The sequence below is a fragment of the Miscanthus floridulus genome, chromosome 7, assembly GCF_019320115.1.
Source record: "Miscanthus floridulus cultivar M001 chromosome 7, ASM1932011v1, whole genome shotgun sequence".
Taxonomy (NCBI): domain Eukaryota; kingdom Viridiplantae; phylum Streptophyta; class Magnoliopsida; order Poales; family Poaceae; genus Miscanthus; species Miscanthus floridulus.
Genome location: NC_089586.1, coordinates 17245696 through 17262296, shown reverse-complemented (window position 1 = coordinate 17262296; position 16601 = coordinate 17245696). Strand labels below are relative to the sequence as shown.

The 16601-nt window shown below is 44.0% G+C and overlaps 1 pseudogene; it reads right to left on the bottom strand.

Moving 5' to 3' along the window:
* Positions 1 to 167: 167 nt before the first annotated feature.
* On the bottom strand, positions 168 to 2168 carry LOC136466644 (aspartate--tRNA ligase 2, cytoplasmic-like; annotated as a pseudogene).
* Between the last annotated feature and the right edge of the window lie 14433 nt (positions 2169 to 16601).

Here is a 16601-nt window from a genome sequence, read left to right as displayed (position 1 = left end):
TAATGTATATTGAAGGGGGTGCATAATGTAGCTAGATTCAGGTCGCTTGATAGACTCTTTTCGTTCGTGTGAAAACTGATGTAGTCTGTCAGAGTTGCACTTGCGAAATCCAATCGGCGATCGAGTACATACATGTTTGCTTATTCATTACATACAGATTCGCATGGATGAGATGAGATAACAACACCATGAGATCATCAGATGGGTGTCAATGTCAGGGCGCCAGCCTCCTGGGGTCGCGCGGGAACAGCGACGTCTTCCTGATATTACCGAGGCCGCAGAAGAGCATGACGACGCGCTCTAGCCCGACGCCGAACCCGCCGTGCGGCGGCGCGCCGTACAGGAACGCGTCGACGTAAGTGGCGATGGAGGCGACGTCGATGCCCCGCGCCGCAGGCAGCTCCGGGACGTGCACCCTCTGAGCGCCGGAGATGATCTCCTCGCCCCGGACGAAGACGTCGAAGGAGCAGCTGTAGCGCGGGTCCTCCGGGCACGGCATCGTGTAGAACGGCCTCACCGCCGACGGGTACCGGCACAGCATGTAGAACTCCGTGCCGTACCTGTCTCGAACGAGGTCGCCCAGCTTCTTCTCCGCCTCCGTGTTGAGGTCCGCCCATGGGGTCCACGTGTACCCCGGCTTCCTGCAGCATCCGGATGCCCTCGTCGTAGTCCATGCGCAGCGCCGTCCTCAGGTACTTCAACGGTTGGAAAGGGTACTGCCTCTGGATGGACTCTAGCTCCTTGCCGCACTTGTCATTCAGGTGGTCGAACATGGCGACGAACAGCCTGTCCACGACGTCGCACACCTGCTTTCCGCAAACAAGAGGAGGAGGAGAAGAAGAAGAAGAGTGTCAGTGACTCAGTGTACATGTGAATAGCTAGCAGCTTTGCCACAGACAGTAGAGGCGGCCGGGCGGGCGGGCAGGGCCGTAAGCAATGACCCTGACCTCGGTGTAGTGGTCTCTGAGCGCCATCTCGACGTCGAGGCCGACGAACTCGCAGAGGTGGCGGTGGGTGTTGGAGTCCTCGGCCCTGAAGACGGGGCCCACCTCGAAGACGCGGCCGAAGCCGCCGCACAAGGCCACCTGCTTGTGCAGCTGCGGCGACTGCGCCAGGCACGCCGGCTGCCCGTTGTAGTCCAGCCTGAACACGGCGGCGCCGCCCTCGCTCGAACCGCCGATCAGCTTCGGCGTGTGGATGCCCACGAACCCTTCCGACAGCAACATCTGCCTGAAGATCTATACATAGTGCACGACGGTTTGTTTGGGACGGGCAGTGGTGTCAGAGTTGCTAAATCGGTTCCAAATTATAGTTAGTTTGATTTTTTTACCTCAAATTTGACCACCCGTTTTATTTAAAAATTTGTGCAAAATATCTTTTTTTTATCGTGGCTTGCTTTATAAAAAAAATTCTTTAAAAATGACTTAAATTTGACTATATTTATATAAATTTTTTAAATAAGACAACTGGTCAAACTTTAGATCAGAAAAGTCAAATGAACTATAATTTAAAACAGAGTAGTACATACATACTGTATCAAGAACTAGCTGGATTTAGCATATTTATGCATCTTTTGTTCATTCAAGTTCGTCGTCTCCGGATCGGATGAGGAGCTTACGTTTTCGACCTCGCATTGGACGCGGAAGATGGCCTGGTTGGCGCGCGGCGGTGCGCAGGTCGATCACCCGGTAGTCCAGCCGCTTGTCCTGCCCAACATGAACCACCTGCTCCCTTGCCTGTCAACATGCACATGCTTGCAGTGAAGTAGTGAACCATTCATCGCGCACAGCACATGTACTAGCAGAGCAGACAGGAGCTTACAGCTTTGGCTCTCGCGACGTCCTCCTCGCTCCGCGCCGCGTCGTCGACGCCGATGGGGAGAGCGGGGACGGCCCTGCTGACGCAGTGGAGCTTCTCCACCCGGATCTCCACGGCCTGCTGGGTGGTGCCGCGGACGGGCTCCCGCGGCAGCGACACGGCGCCGGCGACGTCCACCACGGACTCCCGGCTCAGCCCGGCCGCGAACCGCGCCATCCCGCCGTCCCCGCCAGCGCCGCCGCCGGCATCCACGCACTGCACGGTGGCCCCGTCCTGCCGCAGCACGAGGAACGCCACGCGCCGCCTGCGCCGCGCCGCGCACGCGCACGGCGCGGCCGGAGGACTCCGAGCCCAGCGACGCCACGTCCGCCCAGGGGTACCCCGCGTACAGCCGCCGCAGGGCGCCTATGGTTGCGGCGTCGCCATAGTAGTCCTCCTCCTCCTCGTGGTGCTCGCCTCCGGACGCCATGGCGCTCTGCGTGCTGCGTGCTCTGGCTGGCTGCGGTGCCGAGCCGGTGGCGCGCTCAACTGGTGAAGGCTCTGGCTCTGTCTCAGTGCGCGGATGCTGCCTACGTTTGAGACGTTGAGGGCAGTTGTATTGTAGTGCTCGGTGGGCGCCGTCCCCGGTAAAGTAGCCGCCCGTGCCGATTTTTTTTTATTTTTCGCTCTTTTTTTTTGAAAAATATTCACAAATAGACGATGGTTTGGTTTTCGTTTAAGACTCTGAACTCGGCACCATGGCTTTTGGCCATGGCTAATGGCGTCGAGGTCTTGACGAGGCATCGGACGTGGCGGTGATCTGGCGTCGACGTGGACAAGGCCTCGACACCAAGATCTATGGCGCCGAGCTCGGCGCCGTAGATCTCAGCGTTGAGCTGTTACCCTATAGCTCTTGGCATTTGAAATGAAAGAAGTATGATTATTCCGAGGAACATGCAATAATGCCATTGCGGTTCAGCTGGTTAGGACGCGCGTGACTTAACTCAAAGGTCTGGATTTGAAACCGTGCTGAATCTTTTTTTTTTCTACATTTTTATAATAAATAGAACAAGAAATAATTTTTGATTCAGCGCTGGGGTAATGAGCATCTCTTCTTGCAGGCCAATATGCTGCGGTTGTACCTCACCTGCATTGGGAACACGCTGGAATTCTTTTTAGCTTCAGCTCTGAGGCTCCTCCTCCTCCTGCTACTGTTCCCCGGTTCATCGCGAGCCGACGAGCCTGCTGCACATATGTCAAATATTCCTAACGATACATAGTATTTTGTGATAAAATCTAGAGCTTAATATGGTTTTTAAAACATATGGCCAGACTTAACCGTGAAGTAAATAAGGCCATATGTGGCCATATTAAGTCTGGCCATACGTAAATTTTCGTTAGGAATATGTCAAACCTTTTAATTGATCCGCTGCACATATCCATATGTCAAATATTCTGCTTTAAAAAAAATCAATCACATATTCCTAACGATACATAGTATTTTTGTATAATTTATGTATATTTTTTAGCTAATATATGAATCACTAAAAAAAATTTGTAAAGTAAATAAGAAAATGAACACACACGTACACAACCCGTCACTATTCTCGTTTCCATGCAAGGCAGCAGCGACAAACGGGATTGCGGCCGCCGCGACAAACGCCACACGCGTACGCGGCTGAAAATGGGCCGCCGCAGAGGCCCGCGAACGACGATGCGGCGCTTACTAGCATGTACAGGTGCTTTCCTCATTGCTTGAAGTACTAGTGGAATAAGTTTGTCTGACCTTGTTCTTAGAATTAGTTAGGTGAGCTCTAGCTAGTCCGACATCTTTGTTGCTTAACTAAGATCTTTATAAGGTGCTAGAGAACATATATAGAGGGATGTAGTTTTGGCTAGACCGATAATTTTAATTCCGTACTTGTTTTAGTTAGCCGACACGATTAAATTTTAGAAACAACTATTCACCCCCCTCTAGTCGTCATCTCGACCCTACAGGGTGGCAGTGCCACCGCCATAATTTTCTAGAGACTCAGTGCTTTGCTGGGAGGGTCACCGGACAGGGCACCGCCCTAGGGGTGGTGGTGCCACCGTCGCTTTATTCCAGAGAGGAGGGAATCTAGGGCTTGGTCACCGCCCCTAGGGTGGCGGTGCCAGCCCAGTAACGACTAGTTCAACACTAACCATTGGGGTGGCACCGGACAGGGGGTGGCGGTGCGCCACCTTGCTGTCCGGTGACCCCGACTTTGCTGAGTTGGAGGATAACAGCTAGTTCATTGACTTGGGGGTATTTATACCCCTCCATCTCGTGCATTAAGGCTCTTTTGCCCATTTATTCAGCTGAGGAAACCATTTTGTGTGCAAAGGAGAGCAAGAGCCTAGTGGGGTGATTGAGATTTGCTAATTCAAGATTGAGGACCTCATTAGTGTATAGAGAGTAGCAAGTGTGCATCTACTCTTCTCATTAAGCTTGGTTGGGTCAAGTGAGAGTTCGTGCTTGTTACTCTTGGTGATCGCCATCACCTAGACGGCTCGGTGGTGATCGGAAGCTTGGTGATCATCCGACGGAGATTGTGGATGACCCAAGTCATGGTTTGAGCGGTTATGGGCGATTCACTGCGATGGAGTGTCAAAGAATCAGCCCGTAGAGAGCACTTGATTCTTGCGTGGATCAAGGGGGAGCTACACCCTTGCGCGGGTGCTCCAACGAGGACTAGTAGGGAGTGACGACTCTCCGATACCTCGGAAAAACATCACCGTGTTCCTCTTCCTCTCTTTACTTTGAGCATTTACATTTCAGCAATTCAATTCATCTCTTTACATTCTTAGAATTAACATGCTAGAGTAGGATTTGAACCTAGGGTATAAAACTTTTGTGCGGTAAAACAATAGAAACACTTCTAGGCACAAGATGTGAAATAGGATAAGTGTAGGGCTTCATTATTGCAAGAAATTTAGAATTAGCCCAATTCACTCCCCCTCTGGGGCATCTTGATCCTTTCAATTGGTATCGGAGCCTCGTGCTCCTTAAATTAGGCTTAACGCCTAGAGCAAAATATCCCACGGGGATGGATCCCCTCCCATCTTTGAGGGAGATGATTTTCCTTATTAAAAAAATTTGCATCGAGGCGTACCAAGAAGCTTTAGATGTTGGAGTGCATAGAGCCGCCTCACAAGGTTTCACAAAACCTAAGGATCCCATCAATCTTCAAGGTGATGAGGTTCACTTCGAGAAGTTGAATGCAAAGGCTAGAAACACCCTTTTTAGAGGCCTTTGCAAGGATGTCTTTAACCATGTGAAGAACCACAAAGATGCCCATTCACTATGGTCGGACATTTATACGCTCTATGAGGAAACCAAGAGTGAGCGTGAGGAACGCAATCACCTTGTGATAAAGAAGCTTAATTTATTTGAAATGCTTCCTAGTGAAAGCGCTAATGAAATATATTCACGCTTTAATGTTCTTGTAGAGGAGGTCAATGGGCTTGGACTCACTCAAATGCAACCATCCGATGTTGTGAGAAAGATCTTAAGCGTTCTCCCTATTGACAAGTATGGGCATATTGTGACGGTGTTTCATCAATGTGATCTTTCCACCGCTATGCCAACTTAAATATTGGGGAAGATCAATGCACATGAGATGTACATGCACATCACTCCACAAGATGGCTCTTCTTCCACCAAGAAGAAAGATTTGACATTCAAGGCTAGCTAAGAGAAGAGGGGTAAAGCAAAAGTTGATCATGATAGCTCAAGTGATGATGATGAGAAGAAGACGAACAAGTCATAAAAGAAGAAGGATGGCACGAAGAAGGAATTTCACAAGAAGAAGAAGAATGGCAAGGCTTATATTGTTGGTGATTGGATCATGGACATTGAATCATCAAGTGGCTCATCTGATGATGAAAGTAAAAATGAGAAGGAGAAGGTGGCTGCTCTTGTGATTGGCTCTTCACTATCTCCGCCGACAACGCCGCCATCATCCTCTACACACCTATGCCTCATGGCCAAGGGTGAATAAAAGGTACAAAATGATGATGATAGTAGTGGTGATGACAATGTTAGTGATGATGAGAATGGTAGTGATAGTGATGAAGAATTTGAATCACCTTCTTATGATGATCTTGTCAAATTGCTAAACCAATACACTAAAATTATTAGAAATACAAGAGCTAAAAATGAGAAGCTAGAACTTGAGAATGGCTCACTCTTAGCAAAGTATGACATAGCCGAAAAAGCTAGTGAAGAGTTTAGAGAAGAGAGTAAAATTATGTCATCCAAACTCAAGGAGCTCAAAACCTCTAAAAGGGAGCTTAGAGAAAAACATGATGAACTTGAGGGGATACACAATGAGCTCACTACTAGTTACAACTTGCTAAAGGAAGAGTACACCAATCTCAAGATTAATCATGACAATCTTGTTCTTTCTCATGAGTTATTGTCCAATGAACCGCATGATGCTACTAACAATGTTATTAAGATTGATATAGCCACATCATATGATGACTTGATTGTTGAGAGCATTGAGCAAGGTTCTAGTAGCAAAGGCAAGAAAGTGGTTGAGTCCGACAACTATGATGATTATGTCAAGCTCAAAAATGAGAATGAAAAGCTCAAGAAGGATCTTGAAAAGTTATCAACCACCAACACAATTATGATAGAGAATCTTGATAATGATCATGATATGGCTCTAGAGAATGAGATGCTTAGAGAAGAGAACAAGAGACTCAAGATGGAGAAGAATCATGATGAATTTAGAGAACAAAACAAGAAACTTAAGTTGGAGAAAGAACATCTCAAGACCGGTTTGAGCAAGTTCACAAGAGGCTAATATCTTCAAAGTGAGCTACTTATGAACACCGTGATGAAGATGAATAGAAGTGGTATTGAGTTCTTGGCAAATCAAGAGAAGAAAGCTCAAGCTCAACATCAACAACAATATAAGTCAAAGCCTAAGCCAAAGAGATGCTTTGAGTGTGGACAAGAAGATCACTTTGCTCATGAGTGTGAAACTCCACCACCACAACCCTTGCCAAAGCATGCTAGACCATTTGCTTTCAATGCTCACTACATGCTTAAAAATGATTCTAGTGGAAAGATGAAAGTCATGTTCTTAGGTCCATCCAACAAGAATAGGCCTAAGCAAATTTAGGTTGCTAGGTGAAAACTCTAGTTTGGTTTTGGTGAATTGATAAAACCCTAAGTGCTAACCTAGTTTATCAAGTGATCATGAGATAGGTAGCACATTCCAAATGATGAAGCAAATGAAGATCATAGCATGATGATGATGATGCTATGGTGATGATCAAGTGCTTGGACTTGGAAAGAAGAAAGAGAAAAACAAAAAGCTCAAGGCAAAGGTATAAACCATATGAGCTATTTTGTTTTGGTGATCAAGACACTTAGAGAATGTGATCACATTTAGGTTTGATAGCTGTACTATTAAGAGGGGTGAAACTCGTATCGGAATGCGGTTATCAAAGTGCCACTAGATGCTCTAACTCATTGCATATGCATTTAGGATCTAGTGGAATGCTAACACCCTTGAAAATGTTTGTGAAAATATGCTAACACATATGCACAAGGTGATACACTTGGTGGTTGGCACATTTGAGCAAGGGTGAAGAAGTTAGAAGTGAAAAGGAGTTGGTCTCGCTGGTCACAAGGTGACCGGACGCTGGTCCTAGTGGAACCGGCGCGTCTAGTCAGTTGTAACAGCGAAGATGCTGGCATCGATCAAATGACCGGATGCTGGGTCGCTCAGCGACCGAACGCTGGCAAGGTGTGTCCGGTCCTATTGTCGGGCATCGCTCAGAGGCTAGGGTCTCTGACCAGACGATGGAAGGGTCCGGTCGTGCTTGACCGAACGCGTCCGGTGGGCAAAAAGCGTTTATGGAACCTTACTGAAAACAACCGGACGCTGGTGGCTCAGTGTCCGGTCAATTATAGCGCAGCGTCCGGTGAACTCAAGTGACCGTTGAGTTCAAAACACGTGGCTGTCATCGGGCGACCGAACGCTGAGGTCCAGTGTCCGATCAACATGATCGGAGCGTCCGGTCAGCCCGTGTTGTGCATAGTGAAGGGGTACAACGGCTCTATTTTGTGGGGGGCTTCTATTTAAGCCCCATGGCCAGTTGAAGCTCATACCCTTGGCCATTTGCATTGACATAGCAACCTTGTGAGCTTAGCCAAAGCCCTCCCACTCATCTCCATCATTGATTCATCATCTTTGTGAGATTGGGAGTAAATCCAAGTGCATTGCTTGAGTGATTGCATCTAGAGGCACTTGGTGTTTGTGTTTCGCTGTGGATTTTGCTTGTTACTCTTGGTGGTTGCCACCACCTAGATGGCTTGGAGCAGCTAGGATCATCGAGCAAAGGTTGGTGATTGGCTCCAGCTCTGATCATGGTGATTGTGAGGGGTTCTTGACCTTTCCCCGGCGGAGAGCCAAAAGGTACTCTAGTGGATTACTCATGGCTTATGTGATCCTCATCTTGTGTTGGTTGTGCTGCACCCTATTGAGGGTTTGATGTGTGAAGCCAATTAGCGCGTGAACCTCCAAGTGAGTGAATCGCCACAACGAGGACTAGCTTGCCGGCAAGCAAGTGAACCTCGGTAAAAATCATTGTGTTCATCATTGATTCTGAGGTGATTGGTCTTCATTGTTATTCATCCTTGTGATTGATTGGTTCCTTCATCTACACGGTGGTATAACCTTCTTGATCACTCTCTTTACATTACCACAAACTAGTTGTTAAGCTCTTTAGTGTAGCTAGTTGTGAGAGCTTGCTTGCTTGGTTGGTGTGGCTCTTTAGTTAGCCTTTGAGAGCACACTAACATAGAGTAGTGTCATAGCTATTGTGTGAATAGATATTATCTAAACTAGAATTATAGTAGGTGGCTTGCTTTTTAAGTAGGCTAGCGCAACACTTGATTCGCCTCATAATTGTCTAACCATTTTGTTAAGTGTTGTTGTAGAAATTTTATTAGGCTATTCACCCCCCTCTAGCCATTAGGACCTTTTAATTGGTATCGGAGCCAATGTCACCGTGATTTGAAGCTTAACAACCTTCGGTGTAAAAATGGCTCAAATCAACAACACCAAGAAGCCACCCCAATTTGATGGCACAAATTATCCTTATTGGAAGTCAAAGATGACCACACACATCAAGTCAATCAATAGGAAGGTGTGGAAGGTGGTAGAAACCAAAATTGAAATTGAAGATCCGGAGAATCCCACCACAGCCGAAGAAGTGCTTCTCCAAAACAATGACATTGCTCTAAGTGCTATTCATGATGCAATTGATGAAAGAATATTTGAGCAAATCAAGAATATTGAGATGGCACATGAAGCTTAGAAGAAGTTGGAAGAATCATTTGAGGGCACTCAAGCCGTGAAGGGTGCAAAGGCCTACATTCTCAAGGAGAAGTTTGCAAGCTTCAAGATGAAGGAAGATGTGAGTGTGCCGGAGATGTTTCATAGGCTTCAAGTGCTTATCAATGATCTTAAAGCACTTGGAGAAGAGGTGAAGGACAAGGACTTCTCCCACAAGTTCTTGAGATGCTTACCCTCAAGATTTGGCACATTGGTCACTATTCTAGTAAGAAGCGGTTTGGACACCATGACACCAAACCAAGTATTGGGGGATATAATGACCGATGACACATATAGAGATGATGATGAGAAGGAAGAAAAGAAGGAGAAGAAAGATGAGAAGAAGGATGACAAGAAGAAGAGCATGGCATTCAAAGCCACATCATCCAAGGGCAAAGCTAAACAAGAAACATCAAGTGAAGAAAATAAATCTTGGGATGATGATAATGATGAGAAGATGGCTCTCTTTGTCAAGAAGTTTGGCAAGTTTATGATGAAGAAGGGCTACCGGGCTAGAAGAAAGAAGTCTTCATCCAAGAACAAAGAAGAGTCAAGAAGGTGCTTCAAGTGTGAAAGCAAAGATCATCTTGTTGCTCAATGCCCATACAATAGCGATAATGATGATGACAACAAGAAGAACAAGAAGAAGGACAAGAAGGAAAAGAAAGAGAAGAAGGACAAGATGGCATTCAAGAAGAAGAAGGGTGGTTCATATGTAGTCACTTGGAATAGTGATGCTTCCTCAAGTGATGATGATGATGATAGTGATGATAACAAGACCACCAAGAAGAAGGTTCTTGCAAGCATTGCTATCAATGGGAAGCCTTCTCTCTTTGAATCTTCATCATGCTTCATGGCTAAGGCCACTAAGGTATAATCTTATGATGATGAAAGTGATGAAGAACATGAAAATGAAAATGATAGTGATAGTGAAAATGATGAACCTACTAAAGATGAATTATTTGACATGCTAGAGGATGCTAGAGAACACTTTGACATCAAGAGAAGGGAATACAAAAGCTTGCGTAAGGAACTAAAAGACCTTAAGTAAGCCTTTAATGAGCTCAATGCATCTCATGAGAGGCTAGAGAAAGCCAATGAGAAGCTTGGCAAAGCTCACAAAAAGCTTAAAAAGGCTCATTCCTCCTTGCTTGATGAACAAAATAAAAAGAAGCATGTTGAAACTTGCAATGTAGGTTTAACTTGTGATATAATTGATGAATCACTATCCGTGCCTATCATTGTTGCTCCTACTAACCCTTCTTGTAGCACTTCCACTTCTACCTCATCTAGTAGTGATGGTCTCACTTATGATGCCTCACTAGTGGTTGAGAATGAGAACCTCAAAAAGGAGGTCAATAAGCTCACTCACACCTTGGCTAAAGCTTATGGTGGTGAGGACCGCTTGCTTATGTGCTTGGGTAGCCAAAGAGCTTCTCTCTACAAAGAGAGATTGGGCTATACCCCTAAGAAAGGCAAAGCAGCCTTTGCTCCTCACAAGACTAGTTTTGTGAAGAACAATGGTCGGTTTTGCACTAGTTACAAGCAAGTTGGCCATAAAGAGCAAGAATGCAACAACAAGTACAAAAATGCTAATGTATCCTTCATAAAGCTTGATTCATGCTATATGCTTACTAAGGGTACAAATGGTGTGAGGCTAAGTTCATTGGTAAACCATGGATGAGCTCAAAGAAGAAAGCCATTTGGGTACCAAAGAGCTTAGTGACTAACCTTCAAGGACCCAAGCAAGTTTGGGTACCTAAAAAGAATTGATCTTCTTTTGTAGGTCAATTACAAAGCCAAAGGAAGGCATTGGGTTCTTGATAGTGGATGCACTCAACACATGACCGATGATTCAAGAATGTTCAACTCAATCAACACCAATGATAATTATGGTTATGATAGTATCACTTTTGGTTATAATGGCAAAGGCAAGGTCAAAAGGCTTGGTAAGATTGCAATATCCAATGACATAAGCATATCCAATGTGTTGCTAGTAGAGAGCTTGAACTTCAATTTGCTATCTATGGCTCAATTGTGTGATCTTGGATTCAAATGCATATTTGGGGTAGATGATGTAGAGATCATAAGTGTAGATGGCTCTAACTTGATCTTCAAAGGCTTTAGATATAAGAATCTATACTTGGTTGATTTCAATGCTAGTGAAGCTAGATTATCTACATGCTTGTTCACTAAGTCTAGCATGGGTTGGTTATGGCATAGAAGGCTTAGTCATATTAGAATGAAACAATTGAATAGATTGATTAAGCATGACTTGGTTAGAGGCTTGAAAGATGTTGTGTTTGAGAAGGAAAAACTTTATAGCTCTTGTCAAGCCAGCAAACAAGTTGGAAACACCCATCCTAAGAAAAGCATGATGAGCACTAGCAAAGCATTTGAGTTATTGCACATGGATTTGTTTGGGCCAACACAATACACTAGTATCGGTGGAAACTAATATGGCTTTGTGATAGTGGATGACTACACTAGATACACATGGATATTCTTTCTAGTGGACAAAAGTAATGTATTTGCAACATTCAAATCATTTGTCAAAGGTATTCACAATGAGTTTGAAACAACCATTAAGAGAGTAAGAAGTGACAATGGTAGTGAGTTCAAGAATACTAGAATTGATGAGTTATGTGATGAATTTGGAATTAGACATCAATTCTCGTCCAAGTACACTCCACAATCAAATGACCTTATTGAGAGGAAGAATAGAACACTCATTGATATGGCAAGGTCTATGCTTAGTGAGTACAATGTGAGTCAATCTTTTTGGGCCGAAGCTATCAACATAGCTTGCTATTGTAGCAACCGCCTCTATTATCACCGATTGAAAGAGAAGACACCATATGAGCTCTTGAATGGTAGAAAGCCCAACATTGCATATTTTTGGATCTTTGGTTGCAAATGCTATATCTTGAAAAAAGGCACTAGATTGGGCAAGTTTGACAAGAAATGTGATGAAGGATTCCTACTTGGTTATTCCACCATAAGCAAAGCATATAGAGTTTGGAATTTGGATAGTGGTACTCTTGAGGAAGTTCATGATGTTGAATTTGATGAAACCAAGGGTTCACAAGTAGAGAATGAGAACTTAGAAGATGTTAGAGGCATTCAACTTTCAAATGCCATGAAAAACATGGATATTGGTGAATTGAGGCCTAGGCAAGTGAATGATGATGAAGATGATCAAGTGCAAGTGCTCTCTAACTCAAATGTGCAAGATGATACAACTCAAGCTAGTACAAGTGGCTCTCATGACAATGAATAAGATCAAGTGGCTAGTACATCATCTCAATCCAATGATCAAGCAAGTGCAAGCAATCAAGTTCCAATACTCCAACCAACCAATGTTGCAAGGGATCATCCATTGGACACTATCATTGGTGATATTTTAAGAGGTGTACAAACAAGATCAAGATTGGCATCATTTTGTGAACACTTCTCATTTGTGTCATCCATTGAACCAAAGAAGATAGATGAAGCATTAAAGGATGTTGATTGAGTGAATGCTATGCATGAAGAATTGAATAACTTCACAAGAAATCAAGTATGGGAGTTGATAGAAAGACCAAAGGGACACAATGTGATTGGAACCAAATGGGTCTTTAGAAACAAGTAAGATCAAGATGGGATAGTAGTAAGGAACAAAGCAAGATTGGTAGCACAAGGCTATACACAAGTTGAAGGTCTTGACTTTGGAGAAACATATGCCCCGATTGCTAGATTGGAAGCAATTAGAATCTTGCTAGCCTATGCTTGTCCCCACAACATATAGCTCTATCAAATGGATGTTAAGAGTGCATTTCTCAATGGCTATATCAATGAAGAAGTATATGTTGAGCAACCTCCCGGTTTTGAAGATGACAAGAAGCCCAACCATATGTACAAGTTGAAGAAAGCTTTGTATGGCTTGAAGCAAGCACCTAGAGCATGGTATGAGAGATTGAGGGACTTCCTACTCTCTAAAGGGTTCACAATGGGCAAGGTTGATACCACTCTTTTCATCAAGAAGATTGGTAAAGATCTATTTATGTTGCAAATATATGTTGATGACATCATATTTGGATCAACCAATCAAGACTTTTGTGATGAGTTTGGAAAGATGATGGCTAATGAGTTTGAGATGTCTATGATTGGAGAGTTGAGTTACTTCCTTGGTCTTCAAATCAAGCAATTGAAGAATGGTACATTTGTGAGTCAAGGAAAGTACATCAAGGACATGATCAAGAAGTTTGGAATGATTAATAGCAAAGTCATTAGCACACCAATGGGAACCAATGGCAACTTGGATAGTGATGCAGGTGGAAATATGGTGGATCAAAAATTGTATCGGTCTATGATTGGAAGCCTACTCTATGTGACCGCATCAAGGCCAGATGTCATATTTAGTGTATACATGTGTGCAAGATTTCAAGCATCACCAAGAGAAAGTCATTTGAAGGCTATAAAGAGAATATTGAGGTACCTGAAGCATACACCAAATATTGGTTTGTGGTATCCCAAAGGAGCAAAATTTGAGCTAGTTGGTTACTCCGACTCGGATTATGCGGGATGCAAGGTTGAAAGGAAGAGCACCTCGGGCACATGTCAATTATTAGGAAGATCACTTGTTTCATGGTCATCAAAGAAGCAAAATAGTGTTGCATTATCAACCGCCGAAGCCGAATACATATCCATCGGTAGTTGTTATGCACAAGTACTTTGGATGAAGGCCATTTTGAATGACTTCGGAATCAAGTTTAAGAAAGTGCCATTGCAATGTGACAATGAGAGTGCAATCAAGTTGACCAACAATCCGGTTCAACATGCAAGAATAAAGCACATTGATGTCCGCCACCATTTCATAAGAGATCACCAACAAAAAGGGGACATCTGCATTGAGAGTGTAGGCACCGAAGATTAACTTGCCAATATATTCACCAAGCCATTGGATGAGAAAAGATTTTGCAAGCTAAGGAATAAGTTGAACATATTGGATTTCTCAAATATGTGTTGATGCACCCCCCCCACTTATATGACATGCCTCTCCTTCAAGCTATTCAAGGTAAAAGTTGATTGACATGACATACATCCTTGCTAAGGACATATTTAGTGCATCTAATCACATTTTCAATCCTTTTAGGACCTTCAAGTGGTTCAATTTTATTAGGCTCATTCATGAAAATCAAATAAATTTGATGTTTATATGGTATCACTATTGCTTCTATGCTTGACTTGATCTAGTGATAGCATACGACATGTTTGTGGACTTATAAACCTAGTGTTTAATCTAGAAAATGAAGTGTTTAACTCAACATGGTACAAGATAACCCTTATTTGGAGGTGTGAAGAAGCTTGTCCTTGGATCAAACCGAGTTAAATATCTTTGGTAAATGATCTAGATTAGATCAATCTTGGGAAAATGATCCTCACCCCATTGATTGATATTGATAATCTCAACCCTACAAGTGGTACTATCTATATTTTAAGCCTTTGTGGTTATTGATGACAAAGGGGGAGAAATAGTGCACAAAGATAAGTGAAAAGATAGTGAAGATACAAGTGATAGGGGAAGAACTCGACATAAGGGGAGAAATATGACAAAGGAAAGGAATCAATTAAAATTTTGAGCACACAAGTAGGGGGAGCAAGCTCATAAACTTGTATGGTGCATTTGAATGTGCATTTCATATGTTTGCTTGCATGCCACAAGTTTCAAATTTCGTTATCCATGCTTGTGTGATGTATGCTAGTTGTAAGATTGAATGATGAAATGAAATCACTAGATAACTTTCATTCCCAAGTAATTTTTTACAAGTGGTATCTTTTCAAAGTATGATTTCAAGTAGTATAAAGCTAACCATGGTGCTAAGGATGATATAATGGTGCACTCCGATTGGTATCACGCTTCAAAAGTCCATCTTTTATACCGTAGCATCATTTGATAGACATTGACTCCTATATTTCCTATCTAAGCATATGTGCAAGCTACAATCCAAACTCTTAGCACATATATAGGGGGGGAAATTGCTACCATTTGGGGTTCATGAAACTTGCCCATATCCTTTTACACATGGTAAATATGCTTGGGCAAGCAACATGGATTCAATTGAATTTTATTTCATATCTTTGTATAAGGGTTGTCATCAATTACCAAAAAGGGGGAGATTGAAAGCTCTAGTTTGGTTTTGGTGAATTGATAAAACCCTAAGTGCTAACCTAGTTTATTAAGTGATCATGAGATAGGTAGCACATTCCAAGTGATGAAGCAAATGAAGATCATAGCATGATGATGATGATGCTATGGTGATGATCAAGTGCTTGGACTTGGAAAGAAGAAAAAGAAAAACAAAAAGCTCAAGGCAAAGGTATAAACCATAGGAGCTATTTTGTTTTGGTGATCAATACACTTAGAGAATGTGATCACATTTAGGTTTGATAGTCGTACTATTAAGAGGGGTGAAACTCATATCAGAATGCGGTTATCAAAGTGCCACTAGATGCTCTAACTCATTGCATATGCATTTAGGATCTAGTGGAATGCTAACACCCTTGAAAATGTTTGTGAAAATATGCTAACATATGTGCACAAGGTGATACACTTGGTGGTTGGCACATTTGAGCAAGGGTGAAGAAGTTAGAAGTGAAAAGGAGTTAGTCTCGCTGGTCACAAGGTGACCGAACGCTGGTCCTAGTGGAAGCAACGTGTCCGGTCAGTTGTAACAGCGAAGATGCTGGCGTCGGTCAAATGATCGAACGTTGGGTCGCTCTGTGACTGGACGCTGGCAAGGTGTATCTGATCCTGTTGTCGGGCAGCGATCAGAGGCTAGGGTCTCTGACCGAACGATGGAAGGGTCCGGTCATGCTTGACCGGACACGTCCGGTGGGCAAAAAGCATTTCTAGAACCTTACTGGAAATGACCGGACGCTGGTGGCTCAGCGTCTAGTCAGTTATAGCGTAGTGTCTAGTGAACTCAAGTGACCATTGAGTTCGGGACACGTGGCTGTCGTTGGGCGACCGAACGCTGAGGTCCAGCGTTCGGTCAACATGACTGGAGCGTCCGGTCAGCCCGTGTTGTGCCCAGTGAAGGGGTACAACGGCTCTATTTCATGGGGGCTTCTATTTAAGCCCCATGGCCAGTTGAAGCTCATACCCTTGGCCATTTGCATTGACATAGCAACCTTGTGAGCTTAGCCAAAGCCCTCCCACTCATCTCCATCATTGATTCATCATCTTTATGAGATTAGGAGTGAATCCAAGTGCATTGCTTGAGTGATTGCATCTAGAGGCACTTGGTGTTCGTGTTTCGCTGTGGATTTCGCTTGTTACTCTTGGTGGTTGCCGCCACCTAGACGGCTTGGAGCAGCGAGGATCGTCGAGCGAAGGTTGGTGATTGTCTCCGGCTCCGATTGTGGTGATTGTGAGGGGTTCTTGAC